Raw genomic sequence first — 18,146 nt, forward strand, 5'->3', positions numbered from 1 at the left:
GCCTAGGATGCCAGAAGGTCCAAAACGCTCCACCACAAGCCCCTCTACATCCATGGGAGTGGCCCTCATCTCCCTGGCAAAGGGTGCACATCGACTTTGCTGGTCCATTTATGGACTCAATGTTCTTAATCATGGTTGATGCACACTCCAAGTGGCCGGAGGTAATAAAGATGTCCTCCACCACCACGGAAAAAACCATCACAGTATTAAGGACTATATTTGCCAGGAATGGGCTGCCGGAACAGATATGTTCTGATAATGGACCGCAATTTGTGTCCAAAGAATTCAGAAAGTTCTTAAAAAACAATGGGGTTAAGCACTACACGTCCGCCCCATACCATCCCGCCACCAATGGATTGGCTGAAAGGTTTGTCCAGACCTTCAAGAAGGCCATAAAGGCCATGGGTAATGAAGACATAAAACTTCAGCACAAGGTGGATAACTTCTTATTCGCATACAGGGATGCAACACATATGGTTACCAACCAAACTCCCGCCATGATGTTCTTCAATAGAAACCTAAGATGCCGGCTGGATTTGGTCAAGCCCAACATCAGAAGGGACGTGGAGAACTGGCAGTTTCAAGGCATGAATGAAAGGCCAACTAGAACCTTCCAGATAGGTCAACAAGTTTTGGCCTGGGACTACCGTACCGAGAAATGGCAGCCTGGAACTATCTCCACATGACTAGGACCACTGATGTATACCGTGGACATCGGAGAAAGCATAATAAGGCGCCATGCTGACCAAATCATAAAGTCATCCGAAAAGGGACAACCTACACCACAACTCTATACGTCTAACGATGAAGTAGAGATACCCATATCTACCTCCGATCCGGTGATACTGGAACCCGATGAACCCGACACTGGTATTCAAGCCAAATCAGCCTTGCCAAAAGAACCTACTACACCACCAGAAACTACTACACCCCCGAGGCGTTATCCGGACCGAGTCAGGAAGCCTCCTGAGAGACTGACTTATAATTAATTAACTACAGCAATGTGTATATTATTTTTCTTATAACATGTAATTAATAATTACTTAAAATATGATGTACTGGTTAGCTAAAAGGGGAGGAATTGTAGTGTATGTGCCTTTAAGAGCCCCAGGTGTGCTGTAATGCCGGCAATGGCCACTTGGGCTATATAAGCCTGTATATTGTGTATATCCGTTAGAAACCCCCCCAGACTTTGCTTAGTAAACACCTATGAACCAACTCCTGTCTTCAGTGTCTTTATCAACACACGGACACTACACTTGTATTTATATAGCACCTTTAACGTAGTAAAATGTCCCAAGGCACTTCACAGGCACATTATAACACCGAAAATTTGATACTGAGCCACATAAGGAGAAATTAGGGCAAATGATGGTCAAAGGGGTAGGTTTTAAGGAGTGTCTTAAAGGAGGAAAGAGAGGTAGCGAGGCAGAGAGGTTCAGGAAGGAAATTCCAGAACTTAGGGCCTAGGCAACAGAAGGCACGGCCACCAATGGTTGAGTGATTATAATCAGGGATGCTCAAGAGGGCAGAATTTGAGGAGCGCAGGTATCTCGGGGGGTTGTGGGGCTGAAGGAGATTACAGAGATAGGGAGGGGCGAAGCCATGGAGGGATTTGAAAACAAGGATGAGACTTCTAAAATCAAAGCGTTGCTTAACTGGGAGCCAATGTAGGTCAGTGAGCACGGGGGTGATGGGTGAACGGGACTTGGTGCTAGTTAGGACACGGGCAGCCGAGTTTTGGATGACCTCAAGTTTACGTAGGGTAGAACGTGGGAAGCCAGCCAGGAGTGCGTTGGAATAGTCAAGTCTAGAGGTAACAAAGGCATGGATGAGGGTGTCAGCTGCGGATGAGCTGAGGCAGGGGCGGAAACGGGCGATGTTACGGAGGTGGAAATAGGTGGTCTTAGTTATGCCGTGGGTTTGTGGTCGGAAGCTCATTTCAGGATCAAATATGACACCAAGGTTGCGAACAGTGTGGTTCAGCCTCAGACAGATGTTAGGGAGAGGGATGGAGTCAGTGACTAGGGAACGGAGTTTGTGGTGGGGACCAAAAACAATGGCTTTGGTCTTCCCAATATTTAATTGGAGAAAATTTCTGCTCATCCAGAACTGGATGTCGGACAAGCAGTCTGACAATTTAGAGACCGTGGAGGGGTCGAGAGATGTGGTGGATAGGTAGAGCTGGGTGTCGTCAGAGTACATGTGGAAACTGACGCCGTGTTTTCGGATGATATCGCCAAGGGGCAACATGCAGATGAGAAAGAGGAGGGGGTCAAGGATAGATCCTTGGGGGACACCAGAGGTAACGATGTGGGAGCAGGAAGAGAAGCCATTGCAGGTGATTCTCTTGCTATGATTAGATAGATAAGAATGGAACCAGGCAAGTGCAGTCCCACCCAGCTGGATGGCGGGGGAGAGGCGTTGGAGGAGGATGGAGTGGTCAACCCTGTCAAAGGCTGCAGACAAGTCGAGAAGGACGAGGAGGGATAGTTTACCTTTGTCACAGTCACAAAGGTTGCCATTTGTGATTTAATGAGAGCTGTTTTGGTACTGTGGCAGGGGCGGAAATCTGATTGGGGGGATTCAACCATGGAGTTGCGGGAAAAATGGGCATGGGTTTGGAAGGTGGCAACACGTTCAAGGTTCACTAAATCAATTCCTGGGATGAGAGGGCTGTCCTATGAGGAGAAATTGAGTAGAATGGGCTTATATTCTCTGGAGTTTAGAAGAATGAGAGGTGATCTCATTGAAACATATAAGATTCTTAGAGGGTTTGACAGGGTAGATGCTGAGAGGCTATTTCCCCTGGCTGGAGAGTCTAGAACTAGGGGGCATTGTCTCAGGATAAGGGGTCAGCCATTCGGGAGATGAGGAGAAATTTCTTCATTCAGAGGGTTGTGAATCTTTGGAATTCTCTATCCCAGAGGGCTGTGGATACTCAGTTGTTGAGCATATTCAAAGCTGAGATCGATAGATTTTTGGACTCTAAGGGAATCAAGGTATATGGGGATCGGGCAGGAAAGTGGAGTTGAGGTCAAAGATCAACCATGATCTTATTGAATGGCGGCGCAGGTTAGAAGGGCCGCATCTCCTACTCCTGCTCCTATTTCTTATGTTATGTTCTACCAACTGCACCACTAGCCTCAGCCACTGGCACCAATTTAGCACAGGGCTTTGTGCAGAGCTTGGAGCACATCCTTTCCAGCAAGGACGCGGTGGCCAATTCCATGAGCACACCTGTGGACCCAACCATGATGCAGCGTCCGATGGCTGATGCCTCAGCTTCCATTGCAGCACAAGCTACAGCCACCCAATGTCTGGGTGCTGCAGTGGAACTCAGACTTCTGTTATCCAAGTTCAGCTGGCTGACATGCAAGCTCAGACTGCTCTCATGCAAGTTCAGCTTGTTGCCATGCAAGGTCAGACATCTGCCATCATGGTTGTGGGTACCAGTGTTCAAAGGGGCTTGCAGGGTGTCACAGCAGTCCAGCAATCTGTCCTCCAACAAATTACTAGGATTGCTGAGGTGCCGCCCCGGGGGAGTTGCAGTGGCTCCATGGAGCATGAACCTGCTGTCCTTTCTCAGGATGGTAGCATTTGTGCTCCCACCACTGCCACTCTGCCAATGCCCTTGTTGTTGTCTGTCAACCAGCCAGCCCAGGCTGCTGCCACCCATGCTGAGATGATGCAGTCTGAACCCAGGCTTTTTAGGCCCAGAGCTGCTCGAGGTCATCCTCCAAGGCCATCTGTAGCCTCCCCCACTGAAAGTCAGCAGCCTTCCGCCAACCATGCTGCAGCCACTTGGGTAGCACTAAGGGAATGCACAAGGTTGATTTGTTTAATTGTGTATGGAATATGGCATGATCTTATTTATAAATTTTGTTTGCAATGTTTGTTTTGTGGTGGCTTTATTTTTGCATTGTGGCCGATAGGACGATGTATTGGCCAGTGACAGAGGGCAGGTAAGGAGCGTCAGACTGTTGGTGAATGGGGAATTGGGGTTGCGGTCACTGTTGTAGCACCCAAATTAGTTCTTCACAGACAGTTCAGGCAGAAAGGGGCTGCCTAGGTTGGCATCTCCCTTCCTCTTCCTCCTCCTCCTCCTCATGCTCCTCCTCCTTAGCTGCTCTCCAGATAGCTGTGGCAAGGGCTGACTCTCATGATGGCGATGTTGTGCAGCATGCAGCAGACTACCACGAATCTTGAGATCCGCTCAGCCGAGTACTGCAGGCTCCTCCAGAGTGGTGCAGGCAGTGGAATCATTGCTTCATCACGCCAATGGTCTGCAGTATCACATTTCTTGCGGCAGCATGGCTCTCATTGTATGCATGCTGCGCACGTGTGCATGGGTTGCGAACCGGAGTCATGAGCCATGTCGTCAGCTGATAACCCTTGTCGCTCAGCAGTCACCCTTTGATTTGTTGTTGTGGCAGAAATGCAGCTAGCACAGCGGACTGCCACAGAATGAAGGCATCATGAATGCTGCCAGGATACCGGGCAGTGGCTTGCAATGATCCGCTGCAATGAAACTGGTGGGGGTGATGGTTCCTCTGGGGAGAGCAGCCAGAGCCAAGGCCAAGGCCATGGCACCATGGGTGGCTCAGCTGCACAGGGGGGCGGGGGGGGTAAGGAAGAAGAGTGGAAGAGCAATAGTGATAAGGGATTGATAGCAAAATACTGCAGATGCTGGAAATCCAAAATAACAACAGAAAATGCTGGAAAACTCAGCAGGCCAGGCAACATCCGTGGAGAGAAAATAGAGTCAATGTTTTGGGTCAAACCCTTTGTCAAGACTGGAAAAGCACAGGAAATGAAATAGATTAAGAGGCCAGGCTAGGAGAGAACAAAAGAGAAGTGAAGAGACATTAAGAGGTATTCAAAACGAGATGAGAAGGTGATAGGACTAGTGGAGACAAAAGACGGCTCTAGATTAGGTGTGAAATGCGCTGGCAGAATGGGAGACAGCTGCCATGTGGGCTCAACATCTTGCCAAGATGAACTTTAAGGAGTTCTGCTTTTCTCTTCAACGGGATCTTCGTTTGGCTCTTCAACCTTGTTCATCTTCATTACTTTCAGTTTCCCTTCTCGTGTTTGATCAGGTATCTGCCAAGACTCGGTTTCACAGCCACATCATTTTCCTCAGCAACTGTTTCTGGTTCCGACTTATTCCACGTGGATTCCAACTAAACTTCCACCTTTCGTGTTTCGGATCCACCCAGGATTACAAATATCTCCAAGATATTCATCATTCCTCGAACTACTGCTCTCGCCGCATCTTGAGATCCACGCTCAACGCCATGCGGCGCCACATGAACACATGAACACTCTCGACCTCTCTCTTCAGCAGCACCGACACACTCTATCTCAAAGCTGCCCGGGTCCACAGTTCCATTTCATCCTTCGACTCATCCGACGCTTCAACAAAAAACTTTTTTCTTCCTTTCCGATGTCAAGGATCGCAAGCTTGATCAACTCTTGAACACCAACGCCCCTCCGGAACCTTCTTCTCCTTCACTTTCCTCTGACCCTCCTTCTCCCAATCTCACCCCCTGCCATGTCTTCACTATCCCCTCTGACCTTCCCCTCTCTGACCCCTGTAGTGATCAATAACATGTCATTCTGTGGTGGACACTAGGTGGAGCAGTAGAGCTGTATATAGCTGTATGTATAAGACTACACTACCCATGAGGCTAGGCTACCAACAAGGCAGCAGTCAAGATGGAAGCCTCTACAAGATGCTGTACCTGGTCCACATGGCTCAATAAAGTAACTAGCAAAAGCTAGCTGTGTTCATAATAAGAATGTCTAGTTATTAATGAACATAACAACCCCGACCGATCAGTCCTCAGCAAAGGCCTGAGCTTCATCCCCTTGCGCCCCCACCTCAATGAATTTCGAGCTCGGCACGATGTTGAGCTCTTTTTCCACTGCCTTCGTCTCCATGCCCACTTCTCTGGCCAGGAGTCTTCCCCCCGCATGGCTGACCCTTTCTCCTGCTTTCAGAATTCCTGTTCTACCTGGACCCCTCACCTGGCCTCTTACCCTCTCTAGATCTTTTCATCGCTAACTGCCGCCGTGACATCGGCCATCTCCATTTCTCTGCTCCCCTCACTCACTCCAACCTACCTCCCTCTGAACTTGCAGCACTCCATTCTCTTAGATCCAACCCTGACATTGTCATTAAACCTGCTGACAAGGGTGGTGCTGTTGTTGTTTGGCGCACCGACCTCTACCTAGCGGAAGCTGAACGCCAACTCTCCGACACCTCCTCCTACCTCCACCTGGACCATGACCCCACTACCGAACATCAAACCACCGTTTCCAAGACTGTCACTGACCTCATCTCCTCCGGGACCTTCCCCCCACGGCCACCAACCTCATAGTTCCCCAACCCCGCACAGCCCGCTTCTACCTCCTTCCCAAGATCCACAAACAGGACTGCCCTGGTAGACCCATCGTTTCAGCCTGTTCTTGCCCCACCGAACTTATCTCTTCCTATCTCGACTCTATCTTTTCTCCCCTTGTCCAGTCTCTTCCCACCTACATCCGCGACTCTTCAGACGCCCTCTGCCACTTTAACAGTTTCCAGTTTCCTGGCCCCAGCCGCCTCCTTTTCACCATGGACATACAATCCCTCAACACCTCCATCCCCCACCAGGATGGCCTGCGGGTGCTCCGCTTCTTCCTTGAACAGAGGCCCGACCAGTCCCCATCCACCACTACCCTCCTCTGCCTGGCTGAACTTGTTCTCACATTGAACAACTTCTCCTTTGACTCCACTCATTTCCTCCAAATCAAAGGTGTTGCTATGGGTACTCAGATGGGTCCTAGCTATGCCTGCCTTTTTGTGGGATATGTGGAACACTCTTTGTTCCAGTCTTACTCGGGTCCCCTCCCTCACCTCTTTTTCCGGTACATTGATGACTGTATCAGTGCCGTTTCCTGCTCTCGACCTGAACTAGACAATTTCATTCACTTTGCCTCCAATTTCCACCCTTCCCTCCCCTTCACATGGTCCATCTCCGACTCTTCCCTTCCCTTCCTCGACTTCTCCGTCTCCATGTCTGGGGATAGGTTATTGACCAACATTCACTACAAGCCCACTGACTCCCACAGCTACCTGAACGACACTTCCTCCCACCCCGCCTCCTGTAAGGACTCTATTCCATTCTCCCAGTTTCTCCGTCTCCGCTGCATCTGCTCTGATGATGCCACCTTCCACACCAGTACTTCCGACATGTCTTCCTTTTTCCTCAACCGAGGATTCCCCTCTACCGTGGTTGATACGGCCCTCGACCGTGTCCGTTCTATCTCCCGCACTTCTGCCCTCACCCCTGCCCCTCCCCCCCGGAACCACGATAGGGTTCCCCTTGTCCTCACCTTTCACCCCACCAGCCTCCACATTCAATGGATCATCCTCCGCCATTTCCGCCACCTCCAAAGTGATCCCACCACCAAACGCAACTTCCCCTCCCCTCCCCTTTCAGCATTCCGTAGGGACCGCTCACTCCGAGACACCCTAGTCCACTCCCTTATCACCCCCAGCACCCCTTCCCCTTCGCCCGGCACCTTCCCGTGCAAGCGCAGGAGATGCAACACCTGCCCTTATACCTCCCCACTTCCCACTGTCCAGGGCCCCAAACACCCCTTCCAGGTGAAACAGCGATTTACTTGTACTTCTTGCAATCTAGTATACTGTATTTGCTGCTCACGATGTGGTCTCCTCTACATTGGGGAGACCAAACGCAGATTAGGTGACCGCTTTGCGGAACACCTCCATTCAGTCCGTAAGGATGACCCCGAGTTTCCGGTTGCCTGTCATTTTAATTCACCACCCCATTCCCACTCAGATCTCACTGTACTCGGGCTCTTGCATTGTTGCACGTAAGCTCAGCGTAAGCTCGAGGAACAGCACCTCATCTTCCGATTAGGCACTTTACAGCCTTCCAGACTCAATATTGAGTTCAACAATTTCAGATCATAACCTCAGCCCCCATTACATTTTTACTGATTTTTTATCCACACCTATGTTTTGGCCCTTTCCCCCCCCCCCCTTTTTTTCTCTCCCACATGGCAGCTGTCTCCCATTCTGCCAGCACATTTCACACCTAAACTAGAGCTGTCTTTTGTCTCGACTAGTCCTATCACCATCTTGTCTCGTTTTGAATACCTCTTAATGTCTCTTCACTTCTCTTTTGTTCTCTCCCAACCTGGCCTCTTAATCTATTTCATTTCCTGTGCTTTTCCAGTCTTGACAAAGGGTTTGACCCAAAACGTTGACTCTATTTTCTCTCCACGGATGTTGCCTGGCCTGCTGAGGGTTTCCAGCATTTTCTGTTGTTATTTAGTGATAAGGGATTCATTGGTTCGGGGAACAGATAGGCGTTTCTGTGGACGCAGACGTGACTCCAGGATGGTCTGTTGCCTCCCTGGTGCCAGGGTCAAGGATATCACTGAGCGGCTGCAGGACACTCTGAGGGGGGAGGGTGAACAGCCAGAGGTCATTGTCCATATCGGTACCAACGACAGAGGCAGAAAGAAGGATGTGGTCCTGCAGGCAGACTATAGGGAGCTAGGAAAGAGATGTAAAAGCAGGACCTCAAAGGTAGTAATCTCCGGATTACTCCTGGTGCCTCGTGCTAGTGAGTACATGAATAGGAGGATAAAACAGATGAATGAGTGGCTGGAGAGATCATGCAGGAGGGAGGGCTTTAGATTCCTGAGATATTGGGACCATTTCTGGGGAAGGTGGGGCCTGTACAAGCCGGACGGGTTACACCTCAACAGAGCCGGGAGCAATATTCTCACGGGGAGGTTTGCTAGTGCTGTTGGGGAGGGTTTAAACTAGCTTGCCAGGGGGATGGGCATCAACATATAGGAGTAGAAAAGAGGAATAAGGTGCATAAAAGAGTGAGTGTGTTGGCTAGTACTAGAGAAGAAAGCAGTACTAGAGGCGGAAGTAGTACCATATTAGATAGGAGCAGACTAAGAAAGACTACGAAAAATTCAAAAATGGGTTTAGAATGCAGGTACGTAAACGCACAAAGTGTGGTGAATAAGGTTGGTGAGCTACAAGCACAATTAGCCATGTGGCAATATGATGTTGTGGCAATAACGGAAATGTGGCTTAAAAACGGTGAGACTGGGCACTTAATATTCCTGGGTACAAGGTGTTCAGAAAAGATAGGTGTAGTGTATGTACTTTGAAGAAGGAACTATATTCTGCAGCCCCTGTATACTGCAGTACCAGTAGTGACCACCCCGGTATATAAGCCTGTGCAGTAACTTTGTATAGTAGTTCCAGTTTTGTCTCCATTCAGTAAACACCTGTTATAACCAACTCCTGCAGTCCGTGTCTCAATTACACACGGACGTTACACTGGCGACGAACAGATCCGAACTTACCTACAGTTCTGCACCACCTCACGGGGATCCATCCCTGAAGCGAAGTTGTTAGAGGTCGAGGCCAGAAGGAAGAAATCCAAAAAGAAAAAAAAAACAAACAGAAGAAACGGGCGTCGACCGTGGGCAACCGCCCTCTGATTCATCGAATTCGAAGATTTGCAGGAGAGGCTGTTGAGAGCTGGGCTTGGTTATCCAGTCTATGGTGTTCCAGCTAATCGGGCTGGTGGCAGGTAGTACACTGATCCTTCCTGGGCTGCGGCGGGCTAGAGCTCGATCGGGTGGCTTTTCAACGGGGCCGAGCAGCGTTGTCGGGAAGAGGAGAGAGAGAGAGAGAGAGGGTGGAGCACACAGGGCGCGGCCGGTGCTACGAAGCCGGGCAGCGTACAGACCCGAAAAGAGGGAGGAAAGTGTCCCATAGGGTCTGCTCTGACGACGGGAACAGTAATTAAAATAAAAGAAATTAGAAGCGCAGAAAGCCGCGAGGAGCTGCAGTTTGCCACGGGGACCGCGGAGAGCGGCGTTGGCAGCAGCGCGGGGGGGAAGTTTGCGAAGACCATAGGGCGTCGCCATCAAGGCATAAAAACGCCAGCAACAGCGCTAGCAGCAGCGAAAAAGACAGAAAGCGCGGGAGGCGCCATCTTAATCCAGCGGGGAAGAAGGCAAAGCGCGGGAGGCGCCATTTTGTTCAATCGGGGAAGAAGGCAAAGCGCGGGAGGCGCCATCTTAGATCTCCAAGATGCCGAAGACTGGCAATATCACTGCCTTCGATAATGCAATAGAAGACTGGACCACGTATGTGGAAAGAGTCGAAGTAGATTGCAAGGCAAATGAAGTAGCCGATGAGAAAAAGGCATCGGTACTACTAAACTTAATGGGCGCAAGAATGTACGGCCTATTGCGGAACCTGATCACTCCAATCAAACCGATGGCGAAGAGTTTTAACGAAATTGTTGATATCCGACAGGAACACCTAAATCCTACACCACTGCTGATAGCAGAAAGATTTAAATTCCACAAGAGAAATCAGCATAAACATGAGAGCAATGCTGACTACCTTACGGAACTATGCAAGCTATCAAAGCACTGCCAGTTCGGAGCAGGACTGGCAGATACCCTACGGGACAAATTTGTCTGTGGACTCCTGAGTGAAGGAACACAGAAGAGGTTACTCTCAGAGAAAGAGCTGACGCTAGATAAGGCTTTCAGCGTGGAAGTATCGTACAAAGCAGCAGCAAGGGGAGCTGCGGAAATACAGCAAAAGCCACAGGAATACGGCACCCATGAAATGACACGGGGATTTGAAAAATGTTATCGCTGCGGCAGAACAACCCATGACCAGAAGGACTGCTGGTCCAAGGACAAAACATGCAGGCAATGCGGAAAGATGGGACACATTGCACGAGTTTGCAGGTCCGGGAAGAAGATTAACGACAACAAAAAGACTACTAAGGAAAAGTACAGGAAAGTACAAAAGATGACGGACAGTAGTTCCGAAGACCAGAAGAGCGATAGTGAATCCGGGAACAAGAGACTAAGCTGTCTCAAACTACACAACGTAATCACAAAAGAGGATCACCGAACTATTTGGGTCACCCTCACGATAGCAGGGTCCCAAGTCAAAATGGAATTGGATACAGGATCAGCCCTGACTGTCATGAATCGACGAGACTACAAGCGGCTATTCTCACACATACCCTTGAAAGACACATCCGTTGTCTTGAAGACATATACGGGGCAGAAAGTATACCCCAGAGGGAAAATAAGGGTGCCTGTCGAATACATAGAGAAACATAGAAACATAGAGATAGGAACAGGAGTAGGCCATTCGGCCCTTCGAGCCTGCTCCGCCATTCAATGAGATCATGGCTGATCTTCGTCTGAGATCTTAGCTGATCTTACCAGTTCAGTACCCCGTCCCCGCCTTTTCTCCGTAACCCTTAATCCCCTTAGCCTTCAGAAATATATCCAATTCTCTCTTGAAAATATTTATTGAATTAGCCTTCACAGCCCTCTGTGGCAGGGAATTCCACAGGCTCACCACTCTTTGAGTGAAGAAATTCTTCCTCATCTCTGTTTTAAATGATTTGCCCGCTATTTTTAGACTGTGGCCCCTGGTTCTGTGCTCCCCGGCCATTGGAAACATTCTCTCTGAATTCAGCCTGTCCAGGCCTGCCATAATTTTATATGTTTCGATGAGATCCCCTCTCAATCTTCTAAACTCCAGTGAGTACAAGCCCAAACTATTCAATCTCTCCTCGTAGGTCATTCCCGCCATTCCAGGTATCAGCCTGGTGAATCGCCGCTGCACTCTTTCCATGGCAAGAACATCCTTCCGCAGATGGGGCGACCAAAACTGTACACAATACTCCAGATGCGGTCTCACCAGCACCTTGTACAGCTGTAGTAAGGTATCCCTATTCCTATACTCGAACCCCCTTGATATGAAGGCCAACATACCATTTGCCTTCTTAATCGCCTGTTGCACCTGCATGCTCTCCTTCAGTGACTGGTGCACAAGAACACCCAGGTCCCTCTGCACTTCCCCATCCCCCAATCTATTGCCATTTAGATAATAATCTACCCTCCTGTTTTTACCCCCAAAGTGGATAACCTCGCATTTATCCACATTATAGTGCATCTGCCACGTATCCGCCCATTCCCCCAACCTGTCCAAATCGCACTGTAGCCTCCTGACATCCTCATCAGAGCCCACCCCTCCTCCTAGTTTAGTGTCGTCAGCGAATTTGGAAATATTGCATCCAATTCCCTGATCCAGATCATTTATATATATTGTGAACAGCTGGGGTCCCAGGACAGATCCTTGCGGCACCCCGCTGGTCACTGCCTGCCACTCCGAAAATGAGCCGTTTATTCCAACTCTCTGTTTTCTATCCGCCAGCCAGTTCTCTATCCACGTTAATACTTTGCCCCCAATCCCATGAGCCTTAATTTTGCATGATAATCTTTTGTGTGGAACCTTATCGAAGGCTTTCTGGAAGTCAAGGTACACCACATCCACTGGCTCTCCCCCATCTATTTTACCAGTTACTTCCTCAAAACATTCCAGCAGATTAGTCAAACACGATTTACCCTTTGTAAATCCATGTTGACTCTGTCCGATCCTTTCCCCATTTGTCAAGTGCTCCGCTATTTTATCCTTAATAATGGACTCTAGCATTTTGCCCACAACCGATGTAAGGCTTACTGGTCTATAATTCCCTGCTTTCTCTCTACCCCCCTTTTTAAATATTGGGGTAACATTAGCTACCCTCCAATCCACGGGTACTGTTCCCGAGTCAATGGAGTTCCGGAAGATGATCCTTAGAGCATCTGCTATCTCCAGGGCCACCTCCTTAAGTACCCTAGGATGTAGTTTATCAGGCCCCGGGGATTTGTCGGCCTTCAGTCCCCTCAACTTACCCAACACCATATCCCTAGAGATACTAATTTCTGTCAGCTCCTCCCTCTCATTAGTCCCTATGTTTGCCGATATTCCTGGGAGGTTATTTGTGTCCTCCTTTGTGAATACAGAACCAAAGTATGAGTTTAATTGGTCTGCCATTTCCTTATTCTCCATTATATATTCTCCCGAATCGGACTGCAAGGGACCGACTTGGGATTTTACCAGTCTTTTCCTCCTGATATACCGATAAAAGCTTTTGCAGCCTGTCTTTATGTTTGCTGCAAGTTTACTTTCGTATTCTATTTTCCCCTTCCTGATTAATCCCTTTGTCCTCTTTTGCTGTATCCTGTACTGCCCCCAATCTTCCGGTCTGGTGCTTTTTTTTGCCAGTTGATATGCCCTTTTTTTTGATTTTATGCTGTCCCTAATTTCCCTCGTTATCCACGGTTGAGCCACCTTTTTAGGTTTATTTTTATGCCAAACCGGTATAAACATGTTCTGGAATTCTTCCATTCTATCTTTGAATGCTTGCCATTGTCTATCCACTGTCAATCCCCCCAGAAACACCACCCAATCAATCTTACCCAATTCCCGTCTCATACCCTCGTAATTCCCTTTATTTAAGTTCTGGACCTTAGTCTCTGATTCAATTTCCTCACTCTCCATCTCGACTGAGAGCTCGATCATATTATGATCGCTCTGACCCAAGGGGCCTCGTACAAGAAGATTGCTGATAAGTCCCTTCAGCAAGGAAATACAGAAATTGTATCTGTACATACTGCAAGATGGTGGACCACCATTATTGGGACATGAATGGATCAGAAAGATAAGTTTAGACTGGCACTCCATTCAGGCACTGACGGTGGTTGGTAAAAAGGATGACGACGTCACACCTGGCCGATTGTCAAAAAATCTTGGCTAACACTAAAGAGGTATTTCAACAAGAACTGGGAACTCTTAAAGGCATAACCGCCTCGATAAAAATAGAAGAGAATGCAATTCCCAAGTTTTCAAAGCAAGACCGGTACCATATGCAATTCGCCCAGCCGTCGAGACAGAGCTGGAGAATCTGGAGAATGCAGGCGTGCTAACTAAGGTAGACTGGAGCGAGTGGGCGACACCCATCGTTCCTGTCATGAAGAAAACGTTAAACAATAAGTCTGAGGAGCCAAGGAAGGTTCGCATCTGTGGGGACTTCAAGGTGACTGTGAACCCAGTCCTTCACACAGTACAGTATCCTCTTCCAAGGATAGAAGATATTTTCGCCTCACTATCTGGAGGGAAACGTTTTACAAAAATTGACCTAGCGCAAGCATATTTGCAGATGGAGGTTGAAGAATCCTCTAGGAAATATCTCACGATAAACACTCACAAAGGTCTTTACCAGTATAATCGACTGGTATTCGGAGTTGCATCAGCTCCGGCTATATGGCAAAGAGCGATGGAACAAGTCCTGCAAGGGATTCCGGGGACTCAGTGTTACTTGGACGACATCCTAGTGACAGGTGAAAATGACAGTGAACACCTTGCCAAACTAGAGCAGGTGCTCACTAGACAAAGAGAACATGGGCTACGAGCCAATCGCCCCAAGTGCGAGTTTTTTAAGAAACAAATATCGTATTGTGGCCACGTGATTGATGAAGAGGGGTTACATAAGTCCCCTGACAAAATTGAAGCGGTAGTTAAGTCTCCAGCGCCTGAAAATGTGTCGCAACTGAGGTCATTCCTCGGATTGGTGAATTACTACCATAAGTTTTTGCCGAATTTGTCCACAATTCTGCACCCACTGAATGCCCTGCTACAAACTGGAGTAGCATGGAAATGGAGCGATGAATGTAAGCGGGCCTTTCAGAAGTGTAAAGGCCTGATCACTTCAAGAGAAGTATTGGCTCACTACAACCCATCACTACCGATAAGACTGGCGTGTGATGTGTCTCCCTATGGCGTTGGAGCGGTACTGTCACATAAATCCCTTGATGGTTCAGAGAGGCCGATAGCTTTTGCGTCACGCTCGTTAATTTCAGCCGAGCGTAACTACGCCCAGATTGACAGAGAGGCCCTCAGCCTGGTGTGGGGGGTGAAGAAGTTCAATCACTACCTGCACGGACAGAAATTTACTCTACTAACTGATCATCAACCTCTTGTCTCCATTTTCAACCCTAAGAAGGGCGTCCCGATAATGACAGCACAACGGCTACAGAGGTTGTCCCTTTTCCTAGGGGCACACCAATATGACATCGAGTACAAAGGAACTAAACAGCATGGGAATGCTGATGGATTGTCGCGCGCACCGTTGCCGACGGTGGAAGAAGCACCTGCAGTGGATCCTGTGGAGATATTCCACTCGACCATAGTCGAATGTCTACCTGTGATGAATGCAAACATAGAAAAGGAAACACGAAATGACCTGACACACTCCAGGGTCTATGATTTAACGGTGAAGGGATGGCCAGCACATGGCGAACCACTGTTGCCAGCATTCTTGCCGAGAAGAGAACAGCTGTCAGTGTGCCGAGGAACCTTGATGTGTGGATCCAGAGTAGTAATTCCACTCAAATTGAAGGATAGAGTGCTCAATGAGCTTCATGAGGGTCATCTGGGAGGGGTAAAAATGAAGAACTTAGCCAAAGCGTTTGTGTGGTGGCTGGGAATCGATAGAGAAATCGAAGAGATGACCAAGAGCTGTACAGGATGCCAGAAGGTCCAAAACGCCCCACCACAAGCCCCTCTACATCCATGAGAGTGGCCCTCATCTCCATGGCAAAGGGTACACATTGATTTTGCTGGTCCATTTATGGACTCGATGTTTTTAATTGCGGTGGATGCGCATTCAAAGTGGCCAGAGGCAATAAAAATGTCCTCAACCACCACAGAAAAAACCATCACAGTCTTACGAACCATATTCGCCAGAAATGGGCTGCCTGAACAGATTTGCTCCGACAATGGACCACAGTTTGTGTCTGAAGAGTTCCGGAGGTTCTTAAAGAACAATGGTGTTAAGCATTACACATCCGCCCCATATCATCCAGCCACCAATGGATTGGCTGAGAGGTTCGTTCAAACATTCAAGAAGGCTATCAAGGCAATGTGTAATGAAGACATACCCCTACAACACAAGGTGGATAACTTCTTGTTTGCCTACCGGAATGCGACACATGCAGTTACCAACCAAACTCCAGCCATGATGTTCTTCAATCGAAGACTAAGATGCCGCTTGGATTTGGTTAAGCCAAACATCAGAAGAGATGTGGAGAACAGGCAGTTTCAGAATATGAATGAAAGGCCAACCAGGAGTTTTAAGATAGGTCAACCAGTTTTGGCCCGGGACTACCGCACAGAGAAATGGCAGCCAGGAACGATCTGCACACGGCAAGGACCTCTAATGTATACCGTGGACGTTGGAGAGAGCATTGTAAGACGCCATGCTGACCAGATTCTAGAGTCACTGGAAAACGTCAAATCCACACCACGATCCGATACACCTGGTGATGAAACCGAAGTACCAATTGCACCTACCTCAGAATCGGTGATATCGGAAGCAGACGCACCAAACAACGACGTTGATCCTGAATCAACTTTGCCAGAAGAACCTGATACCCCAAAGAGGCGTTATCCGGAGAGAATCAGGAAGCCTCCTCAAAGACTGAATTTATAATTGCTTAACTTCAGCTAATGTATATAGCAACTGTAATTGTAAATATGTTATTTAATTATTAATCGAATGTTATGTACTGTTTAGCTAAAAGGGGAGGAATTGTAGTGTATGTACTTTGAAGAAGGAACTATATTCTGCAGCCCCTGTATACTGCAGTACCAGTAGTGACCACCCCGGTATATAAGCCTGTGTAGTAACTTTGTATAGTAGTTCCAGTTTTGTCTCCATTCAGTAAACACCTGTTATAACCAACTCCTGCAGTCCGTGTCTCAATTACACACGGACTTTACAGTAGGGAAGGAAAAAAGGGAGGTGGGGTGGCAGTGCTGATTAAGGAAGTCATTGTAGTGTTGGAAAGGGAGGATGTTCTTGAGGGGACAAGGACAGAATCCATAGTGCTGGGGAAGATGGTTTCTCAGGGGAATGCAGCAAGAGCCAAGTCCGTGGCACTAAGAGTGGCTCAGCTGCACAGGAGGGGAGCAAATAGAGTGGGAGAGCAATAGTGATAGGGGATTTTACCGTAAGGGGAACAGATAGACATTTCTATGGCTGCAGACGTGACTCCAGGATGGTATGTTGCCTCCCTGGTGCCAGGGTCAAGGATGTCACTGAGCGGCTGCAGGACATTCTGAAGGGGGAGGGTGAACAGCCAGAGGTCGTAGTCCATATCGGTACCAACGACATAGGTAGAAAGAGGGGTGGGGTCCTGCAAGCAGAATATAGGGAGCTTGGAAATAAATTAAAAAGCAGGACCTCAAAAGTAGTAATCTAAGGATTACTCCCAGTGCCACGTGCTAGCGAGAGCAAAAATAGGAGAATAGACCAGATGAATGCATGGCTGGAGAGATGGTGTAGGAGGGAGGGATTTAAATTCCTGAGGCATTGGGACCGATTCTGGGGAAGGTGGGACCTGTACAAGCTGGACGGGTTACAACTAGGCAGAAACAGAACCAACATCCTCGCAGGGGGGTTTGCTAGTGCTGTTGGGATGGATTTAAACTAGTTTGTCAGAGGGCTGGGAACCTAAGTGTGGGCCCAGAACGGAGAGAAACAAAGCTGGAAGTGCAAGTTAGAAATGTAGTCAGCAAAACTAGTAGGGAGCAGGAACAAAGGCCAACAGTAAAGAGGGTCAAAGTGCAGAAAAATGTTAAACAGGCAAAGTTGAAGGCACTTTATCTAAATGCACGTAGCATTCGCAACAAGGTGGATGAACTAATGGCACTAATAGAAGTAAATGGGTATGAAGTAATTACCATTACATGGACATGGTTGCAGGGTAACCAAAGCTGAGAATTGAATGTTCCAGCGTACTCAACATTTAGGAAGGACAGACAAAAAGGAAAAGGAGGTGGCATAGCGCTGTTAATAAGGGATGAGATCGGTACGGTAGAGATAAAAGATCTTGGCTTGGCAGATCGTGAAGTAGAACTGGAATCAGATTGGTTGGAGCTAAGAAATAGCAAAGGGTGGAAAACATTGGTGGGAGTTGTGTATAGGCCACCAAACAGTAATGGTAATGTAGGGCACAGTATCAATAAAGAGATTAGAAGTGCATGTAACAAGGGCAATACGGTAATCATGGGGGACTTTAATCTACATATTGACTGGGCAAATCAAATTACCACTAATGGTGTGGAGGACAAATTCTTGGAATGCATGCAAGATGGTTTCCTGTATCAG

This window comes from Somniosus microcephalus, chromosome 4, assembly GCF_052327205.1.
Source record: "Somniosus microcephalus isolate GS21.2 chromosome 4, FLI_Smic_1.0, whole genome shotgun sequence".
Classification (NCBI taxonomy): Eukaryota; Metazoa; Chordata; class Chondrichthyes; order Squaliformes; family Somniosidae; genus Somniosus; species Somniosus microcephalus.